The sequence below is a fragment of the Heterodontus francisci genome, unplaced genomic scaffold (genome assembly GCF_036365525.1).
Source record: "Heterodontus francisci isolate sHetFra1 unplaced genomic scaffold, sHetFra1.hap1 HAP1_SCAFFOLD_573, whole genome shotgun sequence".
Lineage (NCBI taxonomy): Eukaryota > Metazoa > Chordata > Chondrichthyes > Heterodontiformes > Heterodontidae > Heterodontus > Heterodontus francisci.
The window spans coordinates 729,966-743,287 of NW_027140646.1; positions in this window are offsets into that span (position 1 = coordinate 729,966).

The following is a 13,322-nucleotide window of genomic DNA, read 5'->3' on the forward strand; positions in this document are numbered from 1 at the left end:
GGATGGAGGAGGAGAAAGAGAGGCATATATAGAGGCAGATTTACTCTGTATCTAATCCCACACTGTACCTGCCCCCTCGTTCTAGACTCCCCCACAGGGTGAGCATCCTCCCAGCATCTGCCCTGTAAAGTCCCCTCAGAATCTTGTATGTTTCAATAAGATCACCTCTCATTCTTCTAAACTACAATGTGTGTTAGCTGCTTGCCCTGCTCAGTATATCCAGCATTTTCTGCTGGGATCTTAGCTGAAGATGGTTGGGCTGAGGACACTACCCTGATAAGCTCCTGCAGTGAAGGCCTGGGACTGAGATGATTGACTCCCAACAACCACAACCATCTTCCTTTGTGCTCGGTTTGATTCCAACCAGTGGAGAGCTTTCCCCCTGATTACCACGGACTTCAGTTTTACTCGGGCTCCTCGATGTCACACTCGTCAAACGCTGCCTTGATGTTAAGGTCAGTCTCTCTACTCAGTAGCAGACAGGTGTGAATCGTTCCCTTTGACCCGTTGTGCACTGAACATGTTCTGCTTCTTCACAGCCTGATACAGGTCTGTACACGGCTGACTAATGTAGCCCATCAAACACTCCCAGAGCAGGTTCAGCACAGCTTAGGAACAGAGTACAGTTCCTTTAACATTCTCTCTGTCTCTCCCTCCTACTATCACTGACAATTGGAGAGAGACAGAGGGAGAGAGGGTCAGATATGAAGGCAGAGAGAGGGCTGCAGAGAGGGACATAGTTGCAGAGAGAGAGATTGTTGAGGTGGATGAAAAGAATAATGTACGATATATTAATTTGATGTAATCCTGCACTGCCGTGTGCACAAACATATAAGAGATAGGTATGGAGAGAAAAAACATAGGGAGAGGGAGAAATGTAGATGAAGTTGGGGCCCAGGTGGACACTTTTGATGATCCAGAAGGAATAGCCTCCATTTCAAACATCCAGCAAGCTATTCCACTGTGGGAGCCGTCACACCCTCATGATTTGTTGTTGTGGAAGTTTCCTGCTGGTTTATTGGTTAATTTTTAAACCTGGGATTGATAGATTCTTGTTAACCAAAGGTATTAAGAGATAAGGGGCAAAGGCAGGATCTATGGTGTAAGTTAGATCACAGATCAGCCATGATCTCATTGAATGCCGGAACAGAGTTGTGGGGTTAAATTTCATCCTCCTCTTCCAATATCCCCTGTTAAATATTCTTCTTTCTCTGCCAGTCACCCTGTCAGTCAATGTCTCTCAGTTTCTCTCTTTCTATCTCTCTCTCTCTCTGTCTGTGAAGAGTGAGATTCACTCTGTATCCACCCCATGATGTTCCTGCCCTCGGAGTGTGTGATGGGACAGCATAGAGGGAAATTTACTCTGCGTCAAACCCAACATTGTGCTTGGCTTGGGAAAATTTAATGGGACAGTGTAGCTGGAGCTTTACTGCGTATCCCTGGAATTTAGAAGGTTATGGGATGATTTGATGAATGTTGTCAAGATAATAAGGGAAACTGAACAGGTGGACAGACAGTAAATATTCCCACTGGCTCCGGAGTCAGGAACTTGGGTGCATAGTCTAAAACTCTAAACGCACTCTAAAAACCTTTCAGGAGTTAAATGAAGAAATACTTCAACACACCAGGTTTGGTATCAGTTTGGAACTCTCTTCCACAAACAGAAATTGATGCTGAGACACTTGTTAATTTTGAATTCTGAGTTTGATAGATTTTTGTTAACCAAAGGTATTAAGGGGCAAAGATAGGTGCATCGAGTTAGATCACACATCAGCCATGAGCTCATTGAATGACGGGGCATTGAGTACAAGAGTTGGCAGGTCATGTTACAGTTGTATAGGACTTTGGTTCGGCCACATTTGGAATACTGCGTACAGTTCTGGTCGCCACATTATCAAAAGGATGTGGATGCTTTGGAGAGGGTGCAGAGGAGGTTCACCAGGATGTTGCCTGGTATGGAGGGCGCTAGCTATGAAGAGAGGTTGAGCAGATTAGGATTATTTTCATTAGAAAGACGGAGGTTGAGGGGGGACCTGATTGAGGTGTACAAAATCATGAGAGGTATAGACAGGGTGGATAGCAAGAGGCTTTTTCCCAGAGTGGGGGTTTCAATTACTAGAGGACACGAGTTCAAAGTGAAAGGGGAAAAGTTTAGGGGGGATATGCGTGGAAAGTTCTTTACGCAGAGGGTGGTGGGCACCTGGAATGCATTGCCAGTGGAGGTGGTAGATGCGGGCACGATGGAGTTTTTTAAGATGTATCTAGACAGATACATGAATGGGCAGGAAGAAAAGAGGTACAGAACCTTAGAAAATAGGCGACATGTTTAGAGAGAGGATCTGGATCGGCGCAGGCTTGGAGGGCCGAAGGGCCTGTTCCTGTGCTGTAATTATCTTTGTTCTTTGTCCTTTGTTCTTTGACAGCGGAGGGTTGAGGGGCCAAATGGTCTTCTTCTCTTCCTCTTCCCTACGACAAATATCCTGCCATCACTCTCTTTGTCTCAGTCTGTGTCTCTCTCTTTGTCTCTTTTTCTGTCTGTTTGCCTTTCTCTCTCTCCTCTCTCAAACATCTGTGGAAATCCACAAACATTAGTCAGCCATTTTAGGCTGGTTGTCGGTGGCCATTTTATGTTACCACAACACTGGGACATTTATTTCAGAGACGGACTCCTCACCAATGTAAGGGTAGTGCTTAAAATGTGACAGAGACACAGACATGGAGACATTGAGACACACAGTACTAGAAAGGAATTAATCATTCCCTTGTGCCCAATTATTTTCCCTCCACTGTGATTAGGCTGGGTGGCCTGTAATTACTCAGACTATTACCTTATCCCTTGTTAATCAACAGTACAACATTCGCAGTCCTCCAGTCCTCTGGCAGCAAGACTATAACCGGAGTGGATTGGAAAATGATGGTCAGAGCCTCTGCTATTTCCTCCCTTGCACCGCTTGGCAGTCTGAGCCTGGTGAATTATCAGCTATCAAAGATGCTAAACCCCTTAATATTTCCTCTCTCACTGTTTATCCCATTCAATATTTCAAGCCCCTCCTCATTGACTACAATGTTTGAGTCGTCCCCTCTTTCCTGAAGAAAGTCGCAATATATTCATTAAAAACCTCCCACAGCCAAAGACTTGCAGGTGATAGGTAAATTGGCCATTGTAAATTGTCCCTAGTGTCGGTAGGTGGTAGGGAATATGGGATTACTGTAGGGGTAGTATAAATGGGTGGTTGCTGGTCGGCACAGACTCGGTGGGCCTAAGGGCCTGTTTCAGTGCTGTATCTCTTAATAAAAATAAATAAATAAATCATGCCCGCATCGTCCGCCTCCACGTGTCGGAAAAAGGAGGGGAGACGATATAAAGAAAAGGATAGAATTCTCAAGGAGGTGCAGGAACAGACTGATCTGGGGGGTATTTGTCCACACATCACTGAAGGTGGCAGGGCAGGTTGAGAATGTGGTGAAAACGCATAAAGTGTCCTGGGTTTTATAAATAGAGACATAGAGTACAAAGCAAGTGGGCTTTGTTACACCTGTGTAAAACACTGGTTTGGCCTCACTTGAGGAAGGATGTGGAGGCATTTGAGAGGGTGCAGAAAAGATTCACAAGCCTGGTTGCAGAGATGAGGGACTTCAGTTATGTGGAGAGATTGGAGAAGCTGGGGTTGTTCTCTGTGCCTTTCTCTGTCTTCCCCTCTCTCTGTCTCTCCCTCCTGCTATCTCTGACACGAAGAGGGTGTCAGAGGGAGAGAGGGTTAGATATGCAGGCAAAGAGAGGGCTGTCGAGATGGACAAGGTTGGAGGGAGAGCGAATGTTGGGGTGGACTGAAAGGGAGAATGTAAGACATATTAATTTGATTTAATCCTTTACTGCTGTGTGCAAAAAAAAATTCGAGATAGGTCTGGATAGAGTGAGAAATGGAGATGAATTTGGGGCCCAGGTGGCCCCTCTCCCCCTCTCTCTTTCTCTCCCTCTGAACCTATCCCCTCGCACCCTCTCTTTAATTCTCTCTCTCCTTCTCTCCCTCCCTACCCCCCTCACTCACCCTCCCTCTCTCCCTCCCACTCTCTCTCTCTCCCCTCCCTCTCTCTAACTCTCTCTCGCCCTGTCTCTCTGTCGTTGAATCTCTGTCTCTCTCTCCCTCCCCCCTCTATCTCTCTCTGTCTCTCACTCTGTCCCTCTATCTCTCTCTCTCTGTCTTTTTTTCAGTTCCTTCAGACATATGGATTTATTGGAGAGCATGGGTTGTTCTCCTGGTCCTTCCTATCCACTCTATCTGGGCCCATTATCATTTTACACACCTCGATTAAATCTCCCCTCAGCCTCCTCTGTTCCAAAGAAAACAACTCCAGCCTGTCCAATCTTTCATCATAGCTAACATTCTCCATTCCTGAAAACCTCCTCTGTATCCTCTTTCCTGCAATTACATCCTTCCTGTAATGTGCAAACAGGAATTCATGCTGGCTTAATTGTTAATTTTTAAATCTGGGATTGATAGATTCTTATTAGAATTTAGAATTTAGAACATTACAGCGCAGTACAGGCCCTTCGGCCCTCGATGTTGCGCCGACCTGTGAAACCATCTGACCTACACTATTCCATTTTCATCCATGTGTCTATCCAATGTCCACTTAAATGCCCTTAAAGTTGGCGAATCTACTACTGCTGCAGGCAGGGCGTTCCACGTTCTTACTACTCTCTGAGTAAAGAAACTACCTCTCACATCTGTCCGATATCTATCACCCCTCAACTTGAAGCTATGTCCCCTCGTGTTTGCCATCACCATCCGAGGAAAAAGACGCTCACTATCCACCCTATCTAACCCTCTGATTATCTTATATGTCTCTATTAAGTCACCTCTCCTCCTCCTTCTCTCCAACGAAAACAACCTCAAGTCCCTCAGCCTTTCCTCGTAAGACCTTCCCTCCATACCAGGCAACATCCTAGTAAATCTCCTCTGCACCCTTTCCATAGCTTCCACATCCTTCCTATAATGCGGTGACCAGAACTGCACGCAATACTCCAGGTGCGGTCTCACCAGAGTTTTGTACAGCTGCAGCATGACCTCGTGGCTCCGAAACTCGACCCCCCTACTAATAAAAGCTAACACACCATATGCCTTCTTAACAGCCCTATTAACCTGGTTAGCAACCTTCAGGGATTTATGCACCTGGACACCAAGATCTCTCTGTTCATCGACAGTACCAAGAATCCTCCCATTAGCCCAGTACTCTGCATTCCTGTTACTCCTTCCAAAGTGAATCACCTCACACTTTTCCGCATTAAACTCCATTTGCCATCTCTCAGCCCAGCTCTGCAGCCTATCTATGTCTCTCTGTACCCGACAACATCCTTCGGCACTATCCACAACTCCACCGACCTTAGTGTCATCTGCAAATTTACTAACCCACCCTTCTACACCCTCTTCCAGGTCATTTATAAAAATGACAAACAGCAGTGGCCCCAAAACAGATCCTTGCGGTACACCACTAGTAACTAAACTCCAGGATGAACATTTGCCATCAACCACCACCCTCTGTCTTCTTTCAGCTAGCCAATTTCTGATCCAAAGCTCTAAATCACCTTCAACCCCATACTTGCGTATTTTCTGCAATAGCCTACCGTGGGGAACCTTATCAAACGCCTTACTGAAATCCATATACACCACATCCACTGCTTTACCCTCATCCACCTGTTTGGTCACCTTCTCGAAAAACTCAATAAGGTTTGTGAGGCACGACCTACCCGTCACAAAACCGTGCTGACTATCTCTAATGTACTTATTCTTTTCAAGATGATTATAAATCCTGTCTCTTATAACCAAAGGTATTAAGAGATGAGGGGCAAAGGTGGGATATATGGTGTTAGTTAGATCACAGATCAGCCCTGATATCACTGAATGCTGGAACAGGGTTGAGGGGTTAAATTGCCTCCTCCTCTTCCTATGTCCGATGTTAAATATCCTTCTTTCTCTCTCAGTCACCCTGTCTGTCTGTGTCTCTCTATTTCTCTCTTTCTGTCTCTCTCTCTGTTTCGGATAGAGTAGAGTGAGATTCACTTTGTATCCTCCCCATGATGTTCCTGTCCTGAGAGTGTTGGATGGGACAGTGTAGAAGGAGCATTACTCTGTATCTAATCCATGCTGTACCTGTCCAGGAAACTTTGATGGGAGAGTAGAAACAGAGAGGTCTGGGACCAGTGTCCTCATGGGGAGGACTTAATGGTGCCTCCTAATTGACTAGTTAGCAATATTGGTGCTCCAGGGATGAAAGGGGCAGTGGCTGAGTGGATACGACATTGGCTGAGAGAGTGGACAATGGTTGTTTCAGACTGGAGGGAGGTATACAGTGGAGGATCATATTAGGACCACTGATCTTTTTGATATATAATAATGACTTGGACTTGTGTTTACAGGGCATAACTTCAAAGTTTGCCAATGTTTGTGGCATCTGCAATGTAATAAACATGGAAGGGACTGGGAGCAAACTTCAGGAGGATAGAGGTAGTCTGCTGAAATGGAACACACAAGAACACAAAACGCCCAACTTTGGATTGGACAGAAGATGGGGATATTTTATGAAGGTTCTGTTGGTTGATTTTTACCGATGTGCAGATTGTGCAGTCTCTGTGTGTCGGTTTGTGTGAGTATCAGTGTCTGTATCTGTGTGTGTGTCTCTGCTTATGCTGCGTTTCACCCGATCTCAGTTTTTTACTGCACAAGACCATTTCTCTGTTTATAATACAATAGGCCCTGTCTTTCCTCTGTATCTCACCCCATGCTGCCCCTGCCCTGGAAGTGTGTGATGGGACAGTACAGAGGGAAATTTACTCTGTGTCTAACCCCACACTGTGCTTGGCTTGGGAGTGTTTAATGGGACAGTGTCGATGGAGCTTTACTCTGTATCCCTGGAATTTAGAAGGTTAAGGGGTGATTTGAACCCCTGTCCCCAGGCCATCAGGTTGGGCCTCTGGATTACGTGACCAGTGATATTATCACTACCCAACTGCCTCCCAAATGGATGCGTACACTGTCTGTCCCGTAATATCACTCACAGTAGTTTCTGGGCTGTAACCCTGAACATGGTCCCGAATCAGTGACTCAAAGTTCACATTTTAACAGGGAAAAGGCAGGAACAGAGTGAAGCGGGATTGCTTTTGTCCCTGGATTCAGTGTCCACTGCAGACAGATCAGTTACATTTACAATGGAAATGCCAGGAGTGAACAAGGTCAATACAATAATATGGAAAATGTAAATGACGTCTCTCAGAATTGCCATCTATCCAGTATGAGTACAGATTTCAGGTTTATTCCCGAGAGAGGTCTTACTCAGAAAATGTCATTGACATTGAAATTATTGTGTTTTATCCACCACATTATTTACATCAAAGTCAAAACTGCTGATATAATGTGTTTGTTCTGTTGAGTGTCACCAATAGCAATGATCAGGGGTATTACCGTGTCAGTGGAGACTTATCCCCTGCAGTGGGCATGATCAAAAAGATTGCAGGTGATACAAAAAAATGGCCGTGTGGTTGAGAGAGAGCAGAATAGCTGCAGACTGCAGGAAGATGTTAATGCACTAGTCAGGTGGGCAGACAAGTGGCAAATGGTATTCAACGCAGAGAACTGTGAGGTGATGAATTTGGGGAGGTCGAGCTAGGCAAAGGAATGCACAATTAATGGGAGAATCCTTCCAGGTGTAGAAGAAGTGTGGGACATTGGAGTGAATGTTCACAGATCCATGAAGATAGCAGGACAGGTCGCTAAGAGAATTAAGAAGACATGGGGAATACGTTTCCTTTATTAGCCGAGGTGTAGAAAAGGAGAGAGGTTATGCTCTAACTATTTAAGTCATTGGTTGGGCTGAACCATGACTACTTTGTGCAGTTCCGGTCACCACATTACAGAAAGGATTTAATTGCACTAGAGAGGGTACAGAGCACATTTACGAGGATGTTGCCAGGTCTGGAAAATAATTTTGCTGTGAGGAAATATTGGATAGGCTGGGACTGTTGTGCTTGGAACAGAGATGTCTGAGGTGAGGTTAGATTGAAATGTCGTAAGTTTTGAGGGGCCTGGATAGAGTGTACGTGATGGGCCTATTTACCTTCGCAGAGAGGTCAGTGACAAGGGGGCATCGATCTAAAGTGAAACAAAAACAGGAAATTCAGGAAATACTGGCAGCATCTGTGGAGAGAGAAGCAGAGTTAACTTTGCATGACGGTGACCCCTCATCAGAACTTTCATCACTGACCTGAAACATGAGACAGGGAAGGTTGTTGGGGTGGAGGAGGTTACAGAGATCGGGAGGGTTGTAGGGCTGAGGACGTTAGAGAGTTCGGGAAGGTTGTCGGGCCTGGAGGAGGTGACAGAGATAGGGAGGGTTGTCTTGGTGGAGGAGGTTTCAGAGATAGGGAGGTTTGTAGGGGCTGGAGGACGTTGAAGAGATATTGAAGGCTGTAGGGGCTGGAGGAGGTTAGAGATTCGGAGGGTTGTAGCTGGTGGAGGAGTTTACAGAGATGTTGAGGGTTGTAGAGGCTGGAGGAGGTTAGAGAGATAGGAAGGAATATAGAAGCTGGAGGAGCTTACAGAGATATGGATGGTATTAGGGGCTGGTGGGTGTTACAGAGCTCGGCAGGGTTGTAGGGGCTGAGGAGCTTACAAAGGGAGGGAGGGTTGTAGGAGCTGTGGAAGCAATAGCGAAAGGGAGTGTTGCAGGGGCTAGAGGATGTTACAGAGCTAGGGTGGGTTGTAGGGGCTGGAAGAGGTGACAGAGATGGGGAGGAGGTTACAGAAATATGGAGTCTTGTCGGGGGTGAAGGAGGTCACAGAGGCCGGGAGTGTCGTCGGCTGAAGAGGTAACAGAGATAGGGAGGATTGTAGGGGATGAAGTAGGTTACAGAGGTAGGGAGGGTTGTCGTGGTCGAGGAGGTTACAGAGATCGGGAGGTTTGTAGGGGCTGGAGGAGGTTGCAGACATGGCGGGACGGGTGGTGTTCTAGGGGCTGCGAGGAATGAGAGAGATAGGGATCAATTTAGGGGCTGGAAGGGTTGACATTTATACGGAGGACTGTAGGGTCTGGAGGAGGTTACTGAGGTAGGGAGGGTTGTACGGGCTGGAGCAGGTTACAGAGATAGGGAGGGTTGTAGTGGCTGGAGGAGGTTACAGAGATAGGGAGCGTTGTAAGGACTGGAGGAGGTGACAGAGATAGGGAGGGTTGGACGGTCAGGAGATGTTTGCAGAGATAGGGAGCGTTGTAGGGGCTGGAGGAGGTTACACATATAGGGAGGGTTGTAGGGGCTGGAGGAAGTAATAGCGATAGGGAGGGTTGTAGGGGCTGGAGGAGGTTACCGAGATAGGGAGGGTTGTAAGGGCTGGAGGAGGTTACAGAGATAGGGAGGATTGTCCGGGCTGGAGGAGGTTACTGAGATAGGGAGGGTTGTACGGGCTGGAGGAGGTTACAGAGATAGGGAGTGTTGTAGGGGCTGGAGGAGGTTACACATATAGGGAGGGTTGTAGGGGCTGGAGTAGGTGACAGAGATAGGGAGGGTTGGACGGTCAGGAGGAGGTTACAGAGATAGGGAGGGCTGTAGGGGCTGGTGGAGGTTACACATATAGGGAGGGTTGTAGGGGCTGGAGGAGGTGACAGAGATAGGGTGTGTTGGACGGTCAGGAGGAGGTCACAGAGATAGGGTGTGTTGTGGGCGCTGGGGGAATTTACAGAGTTAGGGAGCTTGGAGGGGCTGCAGGATGGTAGAGAGATCGGGAGGGTTGTATGTGCTGGAGGGGAGTACAGTGATAGGGAGAGTTATAGGCACTGCAGGTGGTGACAGATTTAGGGAAGCTTCTAGGGGATGGAGGACATTACAGAGACAGGGGCAGTTGTTGGGTTGGAGGAGGTTACAGGGAAATTGAGTGTTGTTGGGCTGGTGGAGTTTGGAGAGATAGGAAGGGATGTGGAGGCTGGAGGATGTTACAGAGATAGGGAGGATTGTAGCGGCTGGAGGAGTTGGCAGAGTTAGGGAGGGTTGTAGCCCTGGACGAGGTTACAGAGATAGGGTAGGTTTTAGAGGTTGGAGGAGGTTGCATTTATAGGGAGGATTGTCGGGGCTGGTGGAGTTGGCAGAGTTAGGGAGGGTTGTCGCTCTGGAGGAGGTTACAGCGATAGGGAGCGTTGTAGGGGCTTGAATAGGTGCCAGAGATAGGGAGAGTTGGAGGGGCTGGAGGAGGTTACGATGATAGGGAGGATTGTAGGAGGCTGCACAGATCGGGAGGGCTGTAGGGGCGAGAGGAGATTACAAAGATAGGGAGGGTTGGAGGGGCTGGAGGGGGTTAGGGAGATAGGGAGGATTGGAGGAGGCTGCACAGATCGGAATGGCTGTAGGGGCCAGAGGAGATTACAGAGCTAGGGAATGTTGTAAGGGCTTGAGGAAATGACAGAGATAGGGATTCTTCGAGGGGCTGGAAGACATAACAGAGTTAGGTAGTGTTGTCGGGGCTGAGTAGGTTACAGAGATAGGCAGGGTTATCAGGTTTGCAGTAGGTGACAGATCAGGAGAGTTGTAAGGGCTGGAGGAGGTTACACAGATAAGCGGGAGGGGTGTTGTGGGCGCTGGTGGAGGTCACAGAGATAGGGAGGGTTGTAGGGGCTGGAGGATGTGACAAGATAGGGATAGTTGTGGGGACTGAAGGACATGGCAGAGATGGGGAGGTTTATGCAGTCTGGAGGAGGTTACAGAGATAGGGAGAATTGGGGTGCTGAGGTGGTAACAGAGCTAGGAGGGTTTTAGGAGCTGGAGGAGACCACAGTAATAGGGCTTGTTCTGCGGCTGAGGAGTTAACAGAGATTGGGAGGGCTGTAGAGGATGGAGGCGGTTACAGAAATAGGGAGGGTTTTAGGGGCTGGAGGAAGTTACCAGGGTTGGTAGGATTGTATGGGCTGGAGCAGGTTACAGAGATAGTAAGGGTTGTAGGGGCTGGTGGAGTTGACAGAGATGGGGAGTTTGGGTGCTCACTGGACACAGGTGTGGAACTGGAGTATTGGAGAACAGCTGACATTGTACCTCTGTTTAAAAAGGGAGCGAAGGATAGACCGATTAATTACAGGCCAGTCGGTATAACCTCAGTAGTGGGCAAATAATTGGAATATTTTCTGAGAGACTGGATAAACTGTCACTTAGAAAGGCATAGCTCAATCACAGATAGTCAGCATTGATTCATTAAGGGAAGATCTTGTTTGACCAACCTGATTGAATTTTTTGAAGAAATAACAAGAAAGATAGATGAGGGTAGTGCAGTTGATGTGGTCGACAAGTATTTTGGCAAGGCTTTTGATAAGGTCCCACAGGACAGACTGGTTAAAAAATTAAAATCCCATGGGATCGAGGGAAATGCAGCAATGTGGATACAGAAGTGTCTCAGTGGCAGGACACAAAGGGTAATTGTTGACGGGCGTTTTAGTGAATGGAGGGATGTTTCCAGTGGCCTTCTGCAGGCCTCAGTACTGAGTTCCCTGCTTTTTGTGGTATATATTAAAGTTTTGGATGGAAATGTAAAGGGGGCATGATCAAGAAGTTTGCAGACAACACAAAGATTGGCCTTGTAGTAGAGAGCGAGCAGTATAGTTGTCGGCTGCAGGAAGATATTGATGATCTGATAAGATGGGCAGAAAAGTGGCAAATGGAGTTCAACTCAGAGAATTGTGAGGCGATGCATTTGGGAAGGTCAAACAAGACAACTGAATGTACGGTTTATGGGAAAATACTGAGAAGTATCAAGGGACCTTGGAGTGAATGTCCACAGATTCCTGAAGGTAGAAGGACAGATCGATAAGGTGGTTAAGAAGGCATATGGAATCCTTTCCTTTCTTAACCGAGGTATAGAATATAAGAGCAGGGAGGTTATGCTGGAACAGTATAATTCATTAGTTAGGTCACAACTTGAGTACTGTGTGCAGTTCTGGTCACGTCACTAAGAAAGGATGTAACTGCACTGGAGAGGGTACAGAGGGAATTTACGAGGATGTTGCCAGGACAGGAAAATGCAGCTATGAGGAAAGATTGGATAGGCTGGGTTTGTTCTCCTTGGAACAGATCTGATTGAAATGTATAAAATGTTGAGGTGCCTGGATAGAGTGGAGGTGAAGGTTCTATTGTCCTGAGCAGAGAGGTCAGTGACTCGGGAGAATAGATGTAAAGTGATTTCCAAAATAATCAGAGGGGAGATGAGGCAAAATGCTTTCACCCAGAGGCTGATGTGGGTCTGGAACTCGCTGCCTGAAAGGGTAGTTGAGGCAGAGACCCTCAACTCATTCAAAAGGAGTCTGGATATGCACTTCAAGTGCCGTAATCTGCAGGGCTCCGGACCAAATGCTGGAAGGTGGGATGAGAATAGGTGGATCGTTTTTGGGTTGGCGCAGACACAATGGGCCAAGTGGACTCTTTCTGTGCATTAAACGTTCTATGTTTCTCTTTCTATGATATAACGTTTCGTTTCAATTAGCCAAGAACTGACGATCTCTGATTAATATTTAGCCCTCCAGCCAGAATAATACCTTTGCTACAATAAACGCAGCATCGAATTCCAATGATCAGTTCCAGCTCCTCTCTCTGGTCCAGATAACAGACAGCTCCACAATTCGGGAATGAACAACACAAAACTTCCCCATCTCCAATGATCAACCCCAGCTTCTCTCTCACTCTCTCTCTCTCTCTTTATCTTGTCCAGTAACATAGCAATTATGCAATGTGTGAATGAACATATATCAGAACTCCATTTAACTATGCAACCTGCACTCTCTGGCCCAGAAAACACGCGTTCCAAAAGGTGAATGACGAAATTCTACAGTGTGTATTGTACAATGGGAGATCCTCTCGTTGGCCCAGATAAAAGGCAGAGCTACAATGTGGCAAAGTATGGATAACAAAAAAAATGAGAGAGAGAGAGAGAGAGAGAGACGAAAGAGCCGGGTTGCAGACTGTCTGGACGAAGGAGACAGGTTGCCAGACCACATGAACGAAAGAGACGAGGTGACAGAGAGTGAGATAAAGGAAGCAGACAGATTGATACAGAAATACAGACAGGGAGTGAGAAAAAGGATTGATGAGAGAGAGAGAAAAGAAAAGTACAGAGCACCAAACGGAGTGAGGTGGAGACGTGGGGAGAGGAATGAAAAAGACTGCTAGGCAGACGGAATGTGCACGAGAGACAGACAGGGAATGAGAGAGAGAGAGAGAAAAAACGAGAACGGAAGTGAGAGAGAGTCATAAAGAGCAAAATCCGAGAGAGAGTGAGCAAGAGCCAGTAGGCTAGAGAGAT